At 40.1% G+C, this 18,812-nt stretch overlaps 1 protein-coding gene and 1 long non-coding RNA gene across 8 annotated transcripts in view; one reads left to right on the forward strand and one right to left on the reverse strand.

The window, feature by feature from the left end:
- PLPPR1 (phospholipid phosphatase related 1) overlaps positions 1–18,812 on the forward strand; it is a 486,000-nt gene that overhangs the window by 399,040 nt on the left and 68,148 nt on the right. The gene's annotated exons all lie outside the window — the stretch shown is intronic.
- The window catches only part of LOC141577472 (uncharacterized), a 55,970-nt gene that overhangs the window by 13,543 nt on the left and 23,615 nt on the right, over positions 1–18,812 (reverse strand). The gene's annotated exons all lie outside the window — the stretch shown is intronic.

Genomic DNA, 18,812 nt, shown 5'->3' on the forward strand with positions numbered 1-18,812 from the left:
ATCGTCATAGGCAAAAATACTGCTGGTTTTAGGGTAGTGGGGTATGAACTGCATGTACCTCACAGAAATTAATGTGACCTGTGTACTTCTTCAGAGCATTGTGGTGTCATCTGGGACAAGATAAGGACTTGTGTGAATCATGACTCAAGTAGTTTGGAGTCCTCTGGATTCTGATTCCAGGGCACTGGGGCTCCCTGGGCCCTGTGGGGTGTGTGGGGGTAGTAACTGGTGGTAAGGAACAGGTAGAGAAGGCACGTCTGGCCACTGTTCCCCACGCCTCTCTCCAGAGACCTCTGTAGGGGGTACTTGGTTTGCCTTCTTTCTTCTTCTTTATGATGGGCTTTGAGTACAAGAGGATTCATAGTCTCCCATCAATTTTCCCCCAAATTTGGCCTTGTATCATATGTATATGGTGAAATTTATACATTGCTGTTGGCAGTTTTGCTTATAAAAATGGAGAAGTGTTGAAAACCTAGAATTTGAAAGAATGTAATTTCCTTCTTTATTCATCTTCACAATTGAAGTTGGGCATCCTTCCACTTTTAATCTTAATTAAATTTAATTTTATATTCATGCTGTAATTATAATTATGGTTTTATGAGCCCCTGGTTAATTTCAAGATTCAGATGTTGCTGTTGAAAGTAATAATGGAAAAGATAGTAGATTTCACAAGGGGTCACCCACTCCAGTCAGAAGTGAAGTTCACTAGCATAGTGAGAAAGAGAAAAGCAGCCCTAACACCCAGGAGTTGGCCTGGTGCTATCAGTGTGGCCTTGGCTTTCTCCTGCTGCACGTAGACAATTTCACAGGACATCAATATCAGACAAGGCCATTCCGTGACAATGATGGATCAAGACAAAAGCACGCCCACTCTGAATTTACTTCTGAACACAGATAAAGCATGAACATCGTCCAAGCCACAAAATACCAAACATCCCCCTCTCCTCAGCTAATAGGAGTGACTGCTATTTCTCTACCAATTACAGCTTTTGTCTGCCGTGCCCTTAGATAGGATTTATTGAGATAATCGTAAAATTATCCCTGCTTTCTGAAAGTACCCAACAGAGATAGAAGCCCACACTTCCTTGGACCCTCCTCAAAGCCCTTGCTAAAGCACTCTTTCTGACATACCCCAAGTTACCCGTGGTGTGCCTTCTCCCTCATGGCAATGAGTAACAAACCCAACTTGCTCAGCCACAGGTGTGTTCCTGGTGGACTTTGGCCAGAGAATATTCTCTAAATTGGTTGATTATTTGGTTATGTCCATGCTGAACAATAAATGTGAATTATAGGTTAGGCCTTCCTCCTTAACCCTGGGCATGGCTTACTGATGCTGCAGCTCTGTCCCTCTCTGACCTCAATTCTTCTGGGAGACTTGTTTTTAATGAATGGGTTCATATGCTGAAAAGATTTTAGTCCTTTGGTTAGAAAGCATCACCTTAGAATCCAAATTGAAAATATGTATTAGTCAAGGTTCTCTGGAGAAACAGAACCAGTTGGATGGATGCATGAGGTAGATAGACATTATTATATTAACATAATATAGCATGTCAGGAACTGTGTTAAGTGCTTTACATAAATTAGCTTGTGTTAATCCTTGACTCAACCCTGTGAGGCAGACATTATTACCCCATTTTACAGATGAGCAAGCTGAAACACAGATTAATTAACTTGCCCAGGATTACACAGCTAAGGTTCAAATTCAAGTTGTCTAAGTCTGTTTTTGCTTTTAACTTTTATATTTTACTCCCCTTAAGATAGCTCCTCCATTTCCTAGAATCTAAACAGTAGTAATTCAAAATGCTCATGATACCTGGAGTAACATGTGTAATGCTAAGAGGGGATAATAGTTATTAAAATATGCATTTTATGTTATAGTTAATGTAATAACCTGCTTCACTCTTCTCAGTTACAATAGTTAATGAATCCAATGATCAAACTCTTGAGAGAGCCATAGTCTATTAGCAGTATATAACTAGAGGTCTCAGATTATATGGGCAAATAATTGTCAAAAGGGTATTATTCCTCTGCGTTATTGAGGGTCATTGTAAAGTACAATTATATAGGAAACTATCTGAGTGAGAGAGACATATCCGTAGAAAAGGAATGAGAGAGAAGTGTAACATGAGGATTGAGTACAAGCATGTCATGGTGGAGTCAGCTGTAACACGTGTTTCCCAGGTAACTCTCTTCCTCATCAATAACAGCTCCTTGGGTGCTTGTACCTAGAGGTGCTATGTGATTTGTCATAGGGTTTTTCCACTTGTCTTTGATCTAATCATTATTCTTAATCTCCTATATTCTCTGTCCATCTTAGTCACAGTGGATTTTATTACTCTTCCTAGTCTACTTGATCATTCCTTTCATGCTAATTTACCATGTCTTCTACAAGTCATCAGAATTTTTATAATGGTTCAGCCATTTTTATAACTCTTCAAACCTTTAAGATCTTTATTAATGTTAGTCAATAAATCAAGAGCTTATTTGAGTATCCAAAATGCATAAAATATTTTGAGTAAGTGCTCAGAAAAAAAGATACAATCCTTACAAATACTTTTAATAAGCAGTATATTCAAAATAAGGCATATGTTTAACATCTATACACAGTAGACATTCTAAGGTTAACATTGAAATAACTTTAAAATGTGCAGAAACATAAAATTTATAAACATATATTACCTTCCTGTCACTTATCAATGTCAGCCTTATTAATGAAAAGTCATAGTTTAGACCCAATTATGGTATGTTTTCCCATCCAATATCTGGAGCAATCATGGGAAATCCTGTGACCTCTTAACCTTGGGGAAAGATTTCGTAGCCTTTTGTATAAAGGAAGTTCCTCATCAGTTCCTACCTAATATCCTTAGGGTTGCAGTTCATTTTCACAGTCCTTCCATTTCTCCTTATTGCCATTCTAAGTCTAATGCTCTGTACCTGGGAAGGGAAACATACTGTGAAGCAGCAAAGGAAGCACTAGTTTAGTCATAAACACCTCAAATGCAAATGTACCATTGTTTTGATAGTATTTAACCTTCTGTGAGTACTGACAGAAAAAAAGTGTGATAATTTGATGAGATGATTTGTTTCACCAGTATTGTATCTCTTACTCTAAATGTCTATGACTGTATATATTCACAGAAGAAATCAGAAATGGGGGTCAGTTTGGAGAGTTGTCTGTCTACAGTTTTGATCTGTGAAGAGAATGTACAGTCCAGTCACTCTTGACTGTTAATGTGAGGCTACCAGAAAAGTCTGTAATGAGATGGATAAGGTGAAAACACAGATCCTGGGAAAGAGGGGTTTAGAGATTGCTATCATGGAAGGACTAAAGATTAGGTCAGAAATATTTTTGTTCAAGTTCATTCAAGAATCAATCATGATATTCTGCAGGGATGCTGGGGAAATTACAGTTTGACCTGCTACAGTGGTATCTTTTACCCTTGAGGGCTTCTGAATAGCTCCTTGTATTTCAAGGAGCTTAAGCACGTCATTGTAATGCTAACAGATCCTGACCTGGCTAGTGCATCGGCACTTTGCGATGTTAGATTAATATTTTGAGAGACTAAATGTATGTATATATGCATATGAATATGTGTGTGTATGTATATATAATATATATATATATACATATACACATACACACACATATACACACACTTACCATGTAATAAAATCAAAAACCAAAATAGAAACAGTAATAACTACTTTAACACAAATCTGTATGTAGCTTAAATTTTTCTCAAGTGTTTCTGACTTTGACTGTTTAACATTTTAAATTCTATCAACATTATTTATTAAAAATTAGTTTAGAAGTCCAAGCCTATACTATATAAACCAAACAAAAACACGCATTGGGAAGAATCTACCAATTATTTTATGGCTTGAAAACTGAAAGAAACCAGGCAAATTCTACTCAAATTATGAGTTTTAGTAAAACTGTTTGAAATCAAAAGTAGTATCCAGAAATAACCATGTAATAATAAGGAGGTCCCATTTTAGAGCAAGAAACTTGTAAAATACGTAGGAATAAGCCTGAGAAACATTTATGACAAAATAAGAAAACTCAAAATCTGCCTGGAAATTTTACTTGGTAAAGATTTACATACAAACTGGAGCTATAATAGGAGGCTGACTGGGGTATAAGTTAATTTGTAGTACTAGTTCAATTCTGGCCAAAATGTGAAAAGAATTTTCTTTCTTCTTGACAGAGGCCATTCTAAATTTTATTTGTAAAAATTGGCATCCAGGAAGACCAATTGATACTTTGAAAAGCAGCAGAATGGGGAAGGTGGCTGGCCTTAAATTGACATTTAATGTACTTACGACACGCTATAAAGCATCAATAAATAAAATACAAAGCTAAAGTAGGGTTTCTCAACCCTGTTGACATTTGGGCCAGATACTTTGTTGTGGGAGCTGTCATGAAATTGTAAGATGGTTAGCAGCACCCCTGGCTTCTACTCCTCAGATGCTAGTAGCAGCTCCTTCTCCAGTTGTGATAACCAAACACATCTCTGGATACTGACAGATGTCCCCTGGGGGCAAAATCATTCCTGCTTGAGAACCACTGAGTTAAAGAACAAAAAGTAGAATCAAATTAATGAAACAGATTGAAAAGCTCAAAAATTGTCCAATTATAAATAAGAAGCTTATGATAAGGTAGGCATCGCTACGCAATAAATAAGGAAAATGTTTATAATTGGAATTGTGACTTATTTTTAAGTTGATAGATTAGCATATAATTAGATATCATTAACTTAATTACATTAAAATCAACATTTTGAATAGAATATAAGAAATCATACCATTAAAAGGAACTAGTAGAAAATAGATTTAACTATGTATCTGATATCTGGGGCAGTGATTATTGAAGGAAACTAAAAATATATGAAAACAAACATCAGTGTTTTGACACAAATGACATAATTTAAAAAAAAAGCAATTATAGACAAGGAAAAACAGTTAAACCCATTATAATAGATTTAGGATTAATATGATACCAGGGGTCAGCACAGGGCTAGATATTAAATGTTTTTGGTTTTGTGGGCAGGTCCAACTTCATGGACATGTGACCCTCACTTGATTTAATGCTCTATCATTGCCATCTTGAAATTCTTAATAACCTTTCTACAAGGGGCTCCATATTTTCATCTTTTTTTACCCTGCAAATCATGTAGCCAGTTCTATTTGCAAGCCACATGTTCTCTGTTGAAGCTACTCAACTCTGCAGTTGTAGCATAAAAGCAGCCATACACAATACATGAATGAATGTGGTTGTGTTTGTATAAAACGTTATTTATAAAAACAGGCAGTGAGCCAGATTTGGCCCATGAGGCATAGTTTACCTTTGTCCATACTATACAGAAAGTTGAGAGAGATTGATTAAAAAAAGAACCATATATAAGTGAATGGCCTACCCCGGTAATTTTCTAAGAAATCCCTATTAACGGAAGATAAGTGTTGAATTAACAGTTACAGTAATGATGAATTTCCATCCTGAGAAACCTGGTAGCCTCAAAAAGCACTCAGAGGCATAAGGCAGAAAACTTTTGGAAATATTGAAGAATTATAAAAAGGCACCTAACCTTTGACTCCGTTGCTCCACTCCTAGGAATTTACCTCAAGAAATAGGTCAAAATTAGAAAATACTACATGCATGAAGATGTTCACTAGAGACTTATTGTTAAAAGATGAAAAACTGAAAACTATATAAATATGCTACAGGGGGGGAAGGTATAGCTCAAGTGGTAGAGCACATACTTAGCATGCGTGAGGTCCTGGGTTCAATCCCCAGTACCTCCTCTAAAAATTAACAAACCAAATTACCTCCCCCTCAAAATTAAAAAAAAATTAATATAATAAATAAATAATAAAAAAATGCTACAAAGTAAGCATGCTCAAGTCAGATATGATCTATTGTTTTTGAAAGAATATACGTACTATCAATATAAATGATCCACTTGGTGCATACGAGACAGCTATTTGGAAAGTGTACTTCGTATTCTGCTGAGTGAAAAGAGCAAACTCAGTCATTGCTGTGTTTGCAGAAATGTAAAAATTATGTATAGATAATGATAAATTCCAGAAGGAACCAACAAAAGAGTGACCAGAACACAATCTTTGAGTCCCAGTTCTGCTAAGCTGGAGTCCTGGCCATGTCCTATTAGGTAGAGCCCCATTTGGCATGACCGTGGGCAAATTACTTAACTTCTCTAAGACTCAACTTCCTTTTCTTCAAAATAGATGTAATTAATATGATACTGTCTATCTCACAAGGATGTTGTAAGATTTAAATGAAAAAAAATCTGTATGGTAAAGCATAGTGCTTTACACATGGGAAGCTTTCAAATGTTAGCTATTATTATTAGCAAAGCATGGGAGATTAGACCAGTTTATTTCATTTTTAGTTCAGTTGTTATGATGTTGTTTGTGCAGTTAAAGAAACTTCTAACAGCTGTCTTTTAAAATGTAGTGATTAAGACTATAGCAATCTCAGCAGGTAGCAAGCTAAAACTATTAAAGTAGGGATAATAAAAAGACTATTTGAAAGATTTCACCACTAGAAAAGGGAAAGGAATTGCTGAAATGTCTTACATAGGTTGCTAAGCAAAGTCACAAAGACAATTAGAATGAGCCCAGGGAAGGGTAGCGAGTGGCAATAATTAAAGCTGCTGCCAGATACACGCACATGCAAACTCACACATCGCCATGTCCTTTAGGGCAGTTGATTAAGTCAGCAGAGGAGCAGGGAAAAGGGTAATTATTAAACCAGTCCTGTCGGGAGTACTCCCCTCCACCCGGCTTCTCCCCCGTGGTGAAAGGGGAAGAGAAGTCACATTCTCACGTTACAGCCAGGAAGCTGCTGCTCATGCTTGGTCCCTGACCTCTCACTATAGATGAATGGAGTTTCCAGACACCATGTATGTAGCTGGATGGTTTGTGCAGGTTGCCAGTTGGGTTACTCTCAGCAACTCTGCCCCAGGTCTGGGGGTTGGCTTGACACTGAATTCACTCCAGCTACTTGGTAACAAGTGAAAATGTGACAAAAGAAGCATTTAACAGAGAAATCTGGACTTACCCTTCAACCTCATGGTGATTATCATTGCCACAAAGGGCCAGGTTATGATTTACAGGACTATCCCACCTTTCTTCTCTCTGTTAACCTGGGAGTATCTGTTAGATTGAACTAGGCAGTGTTCTGTTTCCCCCACCATGCTAGAATTTGCAAACATCCTCAGCATGTGCACACATATATCTAATCTAATCTGTTTAAGGAGTATAAAATGACACGTAACCTAGAGAAGCTCAGTAGCTCGTTCATGAAAGTACGATGCCCTATTCCTCCTGACTCCACGTTCTCAACACTTTAACTGTGCTTCACCTCACAACCTCTACAGATGCAAGGAACAGTCTAGAGCTTTCCCATGCTCCTGCCCTCTGGGACAACACTCATCCTCTTGCTGGAGGGCTGTCATGAGCCCTGCCCAGGCTCTCAGGTTTGCACTCTCCAGTGCTCCATGACCTTTCCATTTCCTCAGCTGGGCCCTCAGCCCCCTCGTTTACTCTGAGGCCTGCCGCCAGTCACGGGTAGAAGGCCCCAGCCTTGGCACAGGGGCAGGAAGTCCCTGCGCTTTCCCTCCTGGTGCTACTGTCTTCTGTGCTCACTCATTGTGCCATTTTTCCTCCTTTTCCCCAGGGTGTTTTAGCAGAAGTAATGCAGTTTCAGGCCCAATTGGAGCATTGCCCTGACATCAGTAGGTATATCTTCTAGGTCTGAATTTCTTTAGCATGGCACTCGTGACACTTTGGACTGGAATATTCTTTGTGACTGGCGGGGGCTGTGCTGTGAATCATGAGATGTTTAGCAGTGTCCCTGGCCTCTGCTTAAGTGCCTGTTGCAGCTCTCCTCTGGTTGTGACAACCAAAAATGTTTCTAGACTTTGCCAGATGTCCACTGGGGGACAAAATTGCTCCTAGCTAAGAACCACTCTTCTAGTTGGTACTTCTATGTGACCTCCTGATCACTTTGTGTAAAAATGCCATTTAAATGAGCACAATGCTTTAAATATCATTATTCATCATCTATAATTTAAAAGGGAGTTGTTAAACCCATTTATCAGGTGAGGAAATTGAGGTTCTATTTGCCAAATGTTACAGTTGAAAAGTAGTCATCTCTAGATTTCAACACAGATCTCCCTAACTGCAGCTCTAATGTTTTTTCTATTACTTGACAGTGTAAACCAGGGTATTAATTTAACTCTATACATCTTAGTTTGGGTCACTATGACAAAAATACCAGACTGTGTGGCTTAAACTAATTTTTCATCATCCTGGATGTTGGAAAGTCCAAGATCAAGGTACTGGCAAATTTGGTGTCTGGTGGGGGCCCACTTCGCGGTTCATAAATAGCTTTTCTTCTCCCTGTGTCCTCACATGGCAGAAGGAAAAAGAGAGCTCTGTGGGGTCTCTTTTATAAGGACATTAATCCCATTCACAAGGGCTCCACTCTGATGACCTAATCACCTCCCAAAGGCCCCACCTCCAAATACTATCACTGGGGTTGGGATTTCAACACATGAATTTGAGAGGGACACAAATCTTCAGTTCCTAACAGTATACATATAGCACATGGAGCAGTAAAGTAGCAAAGAAAATCAAAAAGCTACATCAGTTCAGCTGTTATTACATTATTAAGGTGCCAAATAGTTTTTTAGAATAAATGATATTCTTATAATGCTGCCTTCTAATTAAATGGAAAGTAATTTATCTTTGAGGGTAATTAGATTCACAGGATTTTCCTTTCCCCAAGCATATTGGGTCTCTCAGTAGAAGCTTTACATTGCAGATTTCAAACTGGATTGGTTCACATAACTGAACAGTCCAGATACAGCACTGACTTCAGGTAAGGTTTGATCCAGGGTTTCAAACACTTTCACCAAGGTCTTTTTCCCCCTCTGTCTTTCAGTTGCCTTTCTTAACGCCACTACTGTGGGCCAGCAGCTCAAGGCTCTCCCTTTATGGTACTAATCCAGGCTTAACAGCTTCTTATTACACTATCCAAAAAGAAAGAAATTCTTTGGTGGTAGCTCCACAAAAGAGAGAGTCAACTCCTTTCTCTCTTGAGCCCCAGAAAAATCTTTCATTTGGCTCTCATTGAGTCATATGCCCATCCCTGAACCAATCAGTACAGCCAGAGAGTTGGATGTGTGTGATTTTATTTAGCTAATCAAGGCTCAACTCTGGACTAGTTTTGGGGTTCATCCTCTTCAAATACAGAGCTTAAGTTGAGGACAAGTCGTCTCTCCATGAAAGTAAGGAATATGGCCCCAGAAGATGGGGGAATGGATACTAGGGAGAACCAAACAATACACTTCTACATGATTTCTATTAACCTGCCCTCTGCAGTTGGTAGTGTTTATTATTGAACAACTACCCCCTGCCTCAATCTCTCAGAGCTTTGACCACAGATCTGCTTCCTTTAGCTGGTGTTGTTGGAAATTCCTTCACAAGTGCCCAGGTACTGTCAGGAGACAGTGTGGGGAAGCAACACCCACAGGGTCTTAGCCTAGGTCAGCCCCAGGTCAGGGGCCAGCCCACTGCTTCTTGGCAAGGCCTCCCAGCCTGTCCCTGTCATTTACTCAGAACCTCTCTTGATCACGGGGACTCCAGGGGCAGACTGTCCTCACAGCAAGTAGGATAGCACTTCATTCTTCAAGTGCAAGGGAAAGGGACTTACCATTTTTGAGCACCTGCTGTATAACAAGCAAGTGCCATATGCTAATATCATGTCTTCCTACCATACCCTTTGAGATAGGTATTTTTATCTCACCTAAATATGAGGAAACAAGCTCAGGGAGGTAAAGCAGCTTTGCTAAAGTTATACCCCCTCTAAGAAGCAGAACATGGATTTGAACTGATGTGCCTTTTATTCCAAAGCCTGTACTTTTAGACACCCCAAGGGAATCCCTCGGAACATCAACCAGCAGATATATATTTATTGAAATCTATTGTTTATCAAGAAATAGGCTCAACATTATTTGCATAAGAGTGAGTATCAATTGTCTCCCCTTTTCCCCAGGAATGAATGAACAGAAGAGGGAAAGAGAGAAAACAGGAAAGATCAGATGCTTGTGTAATGAGAAGATCCTTAGCCATCTCAGTGGCACACACAGTGCCTAGAAAATCTGTATCACCGTGTAGTAACAAGAGCATCTGTAGCAATGGTGAAGCAATTTCTTAGGCAGAAGTGCAGGGCACTACTTCAGGCAGTGACGCCGAGTCCCTAGAGAAATTAGCAGCAGCTGGGGCAGCCCTGCAGCAATGTGGGACTCGAAGCAGCACTTGAGAAGGAGGGCAAGCCCGCAGTCTGTATGCCAGTCCCTGAAGTATTTCAGCCCTGCCCCCAGGTTGTGTGCTCTAAGGAATTCCTGCTAGAGAAGGATGGTGCAGCAGTGCACTTGAAACATGAGTTTTGCTAAAATTCAAATTCTGCAGTCAGGAATAGAACAAACAGGAAGAGCATTTGCTCATTCCTGGGTTATCATGAAAAGCCAACGCAGCCGTAATATTTACATGTACTCTTCCCCTGGTAGGGTATTATGTGGATTTCTTTCAGCTCTGGCCAGAATATGGCTTTTAGCTCCACCAAAATGCAACAGACAACCCCCTACTCAATCCATCTCCATATACATTATATCTCCCATCCTTAGCCCATGTAAACCTGTGGCAGGTTGTGAGTTAAACTCATTCCATTGCCCATAATATACAGCAGTATGACACAAAAACAAATAGACACTTTTCTCCCATGATGTATCTCAGAGAACACAAGCAGCTGTGTATGATTTGGCTCGTTCTGCAGATAGCCTAGAGCAGGAGCCCTCGGCTTCTGAGAGAGGGTCTCAAAGATGACAAGGGGTGGGACCCAGGGAAGCCTGTTTCCTCCCTCTACCCCTTCTCCCGGGCACCTCCACTGCACCTGCTTCTAATATTCGAGCTCTGTGTAAGACTGAATCTGCAAACATTGCACTACTAACAAAGATTTAAAAGCCAGTCCTAGAAGGAAGCGCCACGTTTCTGCCTCTGAAATGTCTGAGCTATTCTCAGAATGACAGGTCCTGAAACAATATGGAAGTCAGCAGCTATGGAGGACACCAGCTATTGGTGGCAAACGCCTCCTGAATTTGTATGGGAACATGTTAGCTGGTATACCATAGTGCTGGTCACAACATGCAGAAAATAGAATTTCTAGAACTTTTGTGAAGACATCATATTTTGACCCCCCCCATCATTATTAAATCTTTTTACTAATTCACCTGTAGCCAATAGAAACCTATAATACATTCTAAGTAAAGCACCAGGACCTTAGCCCTTTGGAGTGTCCATCCCAACCAGAAGCACAGGGACAGGAGGCTACAGACAAATTCCCACCTGACCTGCCACCTAACAGTATTAGGAAATGCATTTAAGAAGTAGAGTGGGAAATTTTCACTATATTTTGAGGTAACCTGAGCTTCTCTGGAAAATGATATGACATGACAATTCTAAATTTTACTGGGTATAAAATGGAACAGTTTAGTTTTGTCAATTTAAAGAAATATGAAAATATGTGAAAGACAGATGCATAACATCTAAGTGTATATAACCAAACCAGTCCTTCATCATGGTAGAAGACAGGCAGTCAGGTTTTAGACTGTATTTTTACATTTTTTCAACCACTTACATAACAGGAAGAAACCCTCTCTGAATTCCTCTCCTGTTCCTATTAATGTGTTGGAGCCTGTGGCTCGATATCTGGGTCTAAATCTCCCCCATCTTTTGAGGATGCAATAACAAAGGCTCTCACCTCCCTCGAAGAGCTATTCTGAGACATAATGAAAAGTGGCCGTTGTGCTTTAGCCTCTGACAATTGACAAATGTAAGACACCGGGTTAAGGAGAAAGATTCTGCAAAAAGAATTTTCGCTACAAATCAGGTGGTGGACGTCTTTGCTGTTGTGGATGGTTGCACACTAACACGGGTTAAAAGTGTTCTGCCGGGAAAATAGTGAGGAATCCAGGGCCGTATCCAAAAAGAGACAATCTGCTATTGAATTTGGAGCATTCATTTTCATTCATGGTGGGAAACATAATTAAAAGCTTCCATTTTGATAGATGCCTTTTTCCCCCTTCCTCCTGGAACCCAAAGTTACTGATGACAGGCCTCTGTCATTGAGTCTTTGACTGTTTTACGTTTTCATCAAGAAGGCATCATGATGGCGGTTCTACTTGAGAGAGACGGTGCACTCTCTCCGAGGGCCCGCAGATGGTCTAGGGAGGGCGTTTATAGACACCGTGGGGAAGATCTGTCTGTGTATAAAGGGCTGTGTTAGCATGTGGGGCCTGAATGTGCCTGTTCAAGAATCTGTCTTCTGGAGTCATTTGAGGAATGAATTTTACCAGCCATTCCTCCTTAAGTGAAAAGAATCATTAAGTCAATTCCTTTAGAGCACACAGAGACATCTTTAATGTTTCTTATGGGCCATTTGTGGAGTGAAATATTGTCACTGCTCACACCACAGCTTCCCGAAAATAGAAGGCCTGCAGACAGATTTATCAGGGGCTGTGCCTCACCTCACTGTGCAGGGCCAATTGGCTCAATCTGGTCCCACAGAGCTCACCCAAAGCAAGAGCCAGACCATGGCCACATAAGGAGTCATCCATTGACTCTCAGATTTCCAGAACTTCTCATCCCAATTGCAGAGTTTGCCTATGCAGCCAAACCTAAAGGAGCATGCAGTGAGCAGTCGTCGAGGGGCCCTCAGCAGTCAGTGGGCATGAGATGCTTCTGACCCAACCTGTCACACCTCAGGCTTGCTTATGCGCTCCATTCGCCTTTGGAAGCTTCATACACCTCCACTTAACGTGGCTCCCTCACTGTCCTCTGTACCTGTCTAGCCAGAATATTAGAGACAATGATTATTAAGATGATTTTGTGAAAATGATAGATCCACTCCTGTTACACCAGACCAGGTGCAAATCTTGGGGCTTGGAGGGCCTTTAGGATCAACCCATCAAGATCACTTATTTTTGCAGCTGGGGAAACTGAGGCCCAGAGAGGAAAGTCACTAGTCCAGGGTCACAGAGTAAGTTTAGTGGGAGAAGTAAGGCCCAACCACATGTCTGACTCTCAGTTCAGTGCTCTTTCTCCAGGACCAAGGAATCCATGGCTGCTTTTCATCTCTTATAGTCTCGCTTCTTGCTTCCTGATGGGTCAAAATGTTCGTACTCTTGGCCAGTGTCAGGGTAGCTTTTTCTGAAAGTGCATTTCCCAGGAAACATGTTCCTCATGTTGTAGAACAGTGTACTGAGATGTTCATTACCCTCTCCCTAGCACACACACCTCCTCTCCCATTCCCTTCCAACACCAAGCAAGCAGCCAGGGGCTTCAAGTGCTTTGTTAATCACCAGGGTCTATGCCTGTGAAAAAGAGCTGAAGCTACTTAAACTTACTTTTCTAATCTTTTGTCAAAGCTTATTACTCCTTAAAATGATTATGCTAGGGGGGAGAAAGAGAGAGAAAGAGAGAAAGAGAAAGAGAAATAAGGAAGATATTCTCCAAGTCCAGAAAAGAGGAACAGAATGGATGGGTCTTTCAACTAATGGGGTATTCGTCCTGCTGGGTGGCAGAACTTCTGTGAGTTGGCGAGACCTCACAGGCCATGACCACTTGGAACACCAAAGGAGGCTAGACCTTGGGACAAGGGGCTCAGAGCCCCAGTTAAAGATGCCTAACCGTGGCACAGAAGCAGCAGAACCCTGGAGCTTGAAGGAACTATGTAAGCGGGAAACCCTGTGGGCTTCAGGGCTCCTCAGTGTAGACCATCACCTCAAGGGCCTATCTGATGTATTCAGATCCTATAGGAGAATCCCAGTGGTTCCAACAACTACATTTCCTGTGGCCCAGTGTTATGGTGGCTTTTTTTTTTTAAACACCCTAGTTCATAGTGGAGGGTTTTGCCTGCTATACTGATATTTAAAATTTTATCAAAATGTGGGTATTACATTTGTTCAATGGCTGGAATTCTGGCGACATTATTTTCAATGTGTAAAAAGACTCAGCTTCAAAAGCAGTGATTTGCCCCTGGAAAGGTTTATGGTGTGATAGAGGTTTCGTCTGCTCAGTGAAGCCCATCCTCCCAGACATACCCCTCTCTGGGCTACTGCTATATCTTGTAAATGCATCTCTGATTGCACTTGACTCTCTGTGTTATGATTATCTGTGTAGAGGACTATCGCCCCACTAGATTGCCAGCTCATTAAATTTAGGGTCTGTGCCTTATTCCTTAGTGTGTCCCCAGGAACCAGCACCAATGCAGGCGTGCAGGAGACCATGAGTAAATCTATACTATGTGCAGTCAGAGCCGTGACTTTCCAATAGCCTTTTCCCTCAAGAGTTTCATTGTAAATTATGGATCAGTAGCTCAGGCTACCCATAATTTCATTTAGAGATTTAACAAAAAGGACCCCAAACCTGTACATTCTTCATCTGACCTAATGAAAACAGGAGAGCCCAAAGGTATCCAGAAAGGATGAGGTTTCTAACTTTTCCATTTTGATGCTGCTTTTGCTTTCAACTAGGGTCAGTTCAACAAACTCAAGCAGAGTGCCTTGTATGCTTAGAGCACTTTGCTTGGTGCCTTAAGGAAGCACATGTGTGTTTACACACACTTAGACATCCACACCTCCAGCAAGGAGCGCCCAGCCTGCTGGGGAGTGCAGGCAAAACCAATCTAAGAGGTGAAAAAAATCATATTGCAAATTCCCTTTCCTACATACCCACTGTAGGACCCTCTTCCAGGCCTAACAAAGAAACAAAAAACTAACTTATCTACAAAATAGAAACAGACTCACAGACATAGAAAACAAACTTATGGTTACTGGGGGGAAGCAAGGTAAGGGATAAATTGGGAGTTTGAGATTTGCAGATACTAACTAATATATATAAAATAGATAAACAACAAGTTTATACTTTATTGCACAGGGAACTATATTTAATATCTTGTAACTTATGGTAAAAAAAGAATATGAAAATGAATATATGTATGTTCTTGTATGACTAAAGCATTGTTCTGTATACCAGAAATTGACACGACATTGTAAACTAACTATATTTCAATAAAAATATATATTTATACCAAAAAAGTTAAAAAAAAAGACTGTCCCCAAGAAAGCATAAGTATACAAAACATAATATAAAGAATAAGTATATAAAACAGGGAAGTTAATGGAAAGGATAGAAAATAAGGAAATAGGGTAAATAAAGCCTATTTAATTAATAAATTTAAACACAAAAGAACAAACTGGACAGAGGTTGAAATTGACAGTAAATTCCAGTGAGACTACTGGTGACATGACACATTTCAGGAAATGAGACTATTTAAAAGCAGAACCAATTAAGTTTATCATAAATGCTAGCCAGAAAATAGGGAAGTCATCATCTTAAAGAGAAAATTCAGTGTAGAGGTAGAAGGTGATTGGATAGGGTTGCATCTAAATCTTTGGGAGAGCGAGTTAGCTGGGGAGGAAAAATAGGAAGTTAATGGAAATTTGCAGGGGAGAAATGCAAAATAAGTGAGCTGAAAGAATCAAATGAGGAAAGATCCCTACCCTCAAGTCACTACATTATTTACCTGGGAATCAATATAAAGTATTTTGAGCTACAGTCCCAAGGAGATTCGTATGACCAAAAAGGCCATTTCCATGACCTGCCCTGTCATACTAAGCCAGTTCTTAACTCAGAATGAAGAAAAATGATTAGGTCGGCTTCCAGAAGTTTGTTTTGTTTGTTATGGGGGTCAGAGGTTTGCTGTTGGATCAAAACTACAATGATTCATTGATTCTTAAGCATAATTTTATACTGAAATGAAAATAAAGTCTATCTACAATCAGTCAAAAAAAGTGCACTCTAAGAAACAACTGTTATCTGTATTTATTATTTTCCACTTTGTCAAACTTGCCATTCCCAAGATCTTAGAAACAAAAGCTGGCTCTCCTAAGTATCTTGTAGCCAGCTTGGGCGCTCTGATTAACTCTTTCATGAGAATAAACAGGCTTTCAGTAATTAACATTTATTTTTTTCCATTTATAAAAGCAATGCATATAAAATGCAGAAAAGAAAAAAGAGGAAAACAAATCATCCGTTGTTCAGCCATTCAAAGCATCCCACTGCTAATAATGTAATGTGTGTCCTTCCAGTATTTTCTCTATGCATATTTTATTTCATAGTTGGGATCATACTGTATTTCACATATGGTGTCATTTACTTATCCTAATAATAAAGATCATTTGAAAATACTTTTTAAAAATAAGATACCTAAATATAAAATGGTGTGCATTTGAACGTTTTCATCTGAGTTTCTGCCACAAGATCTGAACAAAATCTTTAACAGGAAGTGAAATTCAGCATCCAATCTGACTGTAAATTTAGAGAACCTATTTGGAGGGTCACAGCCAGCAAAGTCAGCAGATTCTACAGCCTCTCCAATTTCTGTGCTTGGCCAAGTGACTAAAGTGGAGAGGCAATTTGACTATTGCCTTCCGACTTTAATCAATGTTTAATACTGAGCAGCAAAAGTGCACTTCCACTTGTAAGTTCTCATTAAGTTCCTTTAGAATCAGTTAACACTCTGTTTATAAAGATGTGGATATTTTCTCTAATTACTGTAATTTTGGCTACTGCTGTAAAAATCCGTGTGCTGTGTCACACCGTCAGAGATCATTACAGATGCGTATGTACTTCTCCCCTCCCTCCCCGGAAAGGGTCCAGTTATCTCTGGAAATTAAATGCATTCAAAGGTTCAATAAACGAAAGGAAAAGCCAGACATCGCCTGTCTCACTTCAAGCCCTTCCAGAACAAAACCCGGATGTATTCATCAGGGTGATGAAATGTAGTCTGTTTAAAGATTTAGGATACAGATGCCGAGTTCTGTGACTTATATTTCATTACTGTAAAATCCAATTCATCCTGCCGAACAAGAACCGAGATGATTTATGCTCTCAGAAGCGCATTTCCAACTCCTGGTGTTTCCTTTTGTGTGCAGAGAGATCTGTAAGGGTGTATAGTCATGCCCTTCTTCACCCCTTCAGCTGTTCCTCCCCTGGGGTGGAAGTTTCACCACTGGGGAGTTTGGAAAAAGACCCGGGCATGCAAAGCTCAGCCTCTTCCTCCTTCTTTCCCCCGGAGAACCAGCTACCACAGGAAGCATGTTCTAGTCTATTCCTTCTATGTGGGGAAGGACTGTGGTTTCCTAGCTATCTATGCCTCAGTAGGTAAATTCACCTAATTCTGTGGTTCAGTATTAGGAGATCCAGCTAAGCCACAGCCTTTAGAAGTAACAAGGGACTCTCGATCTCCCTGACACCTTCTCTCTCTCTCTCTCAGTTCAAAACATGTGGTGGGCAAAAATGGGTGCTGTTTACCACCAAACACGAAGGCTGGTGATTTAAAACAAAGCAAAGCCAAAACCCCACTCTGTTTTAGAGTAGTGCTGTTTTCCTTCCTGTTCCTGTAGGCAGCAGCAGGAAGAAATACTATAAGGATTATTAAATTGGGCAAAATAAACCCCACTAGAAATGCATGTTCCAGAACTTCCAAGTATGGCCCCCGAGGTCAAGGCAAGTTTGGTAGAGGAATCCTTAGCCTGTGTCTGCCATACACCTAGAAGGCGCTGAACGAAGTTTAAAAATCTGGACGCACATTAAGGGTGAGTGGGAATTAGGCAGCCTTCTCATGCTTCGAAAAGAACTGAATCAAAAAGCTATCAGCGTGTATATGTGTGTTTTGATGTATCCTTCCTTTATGTGGTTCTTAAGATCTCAAATTTTCAGTCCCAGGTTCCAACTTCTAAGATAGAAAGCTCAAAGTATCTTTGAGGATAGAGGGGCCAAAGCTGGGATATCAAAATTGTCTATGAAGTGTATTAATGCTTAAGTAATTATATCTGCCATCTAGTATTTATGTCATGGTAGATGTGGGAAATTTGCATTTATTTTATTGGGGTTTAATAATCTCTCTATCCATGACAAATTGCGGGGCTTGTCTATGTGTCAGAGTGGTGGATTCCAAACCTCAGTTTTTTCCTTTACCCCCAGTTCCTTTCATGTTGTGTGCCTTTGCCTGCACCCACTAAAGGGGAGAGAGAAAAACAGACGAGTGTTTGTTGTATTAGAGAAGTTTTAACACAGAAAGAACTGTTTAATTTCACTCTCATTACAGCTAAATGAGAGCTGTAAGCATTAGTGGTGCTAGCTCACCATGTTGCCAATTCAGCCGTCTTCCCAATTCCTAGGACTTGGAAATGCTGAATCTGCAGCTGCTGCAATGTTTTTTCCCCTCTCTTGCTCAAAAAAAATTTAAGGCCTCTGGCATCTCTCATTTATCTTGGAAAAGCCAAATATGTACATGCTGTGCTTTTATTTCATTAAGTTTCATTTCGAACAGATGACATATCTATGTGGATTTTTCTCAGAAAAATAGTTCCCTATATGCTTTGATTTGTGATCATTTTTAAATACGCAGAATTACCAAGAGCACTTATTCTGAGTCAAGTTCTCCTGCTGATAGAACACCAATGCCCCCTACTGATAAGTTTCCCAAACACTCCCTTTAGAAAATGAGAACAGAAAGCTGTCACTTAGCTCAGACATAGCATTACTGGGCTTGTCAGAAAAGGAAGCATGCTTCTAGGGTCATCTCCATCTGCTTTATTAGCCTCTCATTAGTGTAATTTCCCCTAATAGTCTTTACGAAAGCAGCTAGAAGTTATTTCATGCTT

The sequence above is a fragment of the Camelus bactrianus genome, chromosome 4, assembly GCF_048773025.1.
Source record: "Camelus bactrianus isolate YW-2024 breed Bactrian camel chromosome 4, ASM4877302v1, whole genome shotgun sequence".
NCBI lineage: Eukaryota > Metazoa > Chordata > Mammalia > Artiodactyla > Camelidae > Camelus > Camelus bactrianus.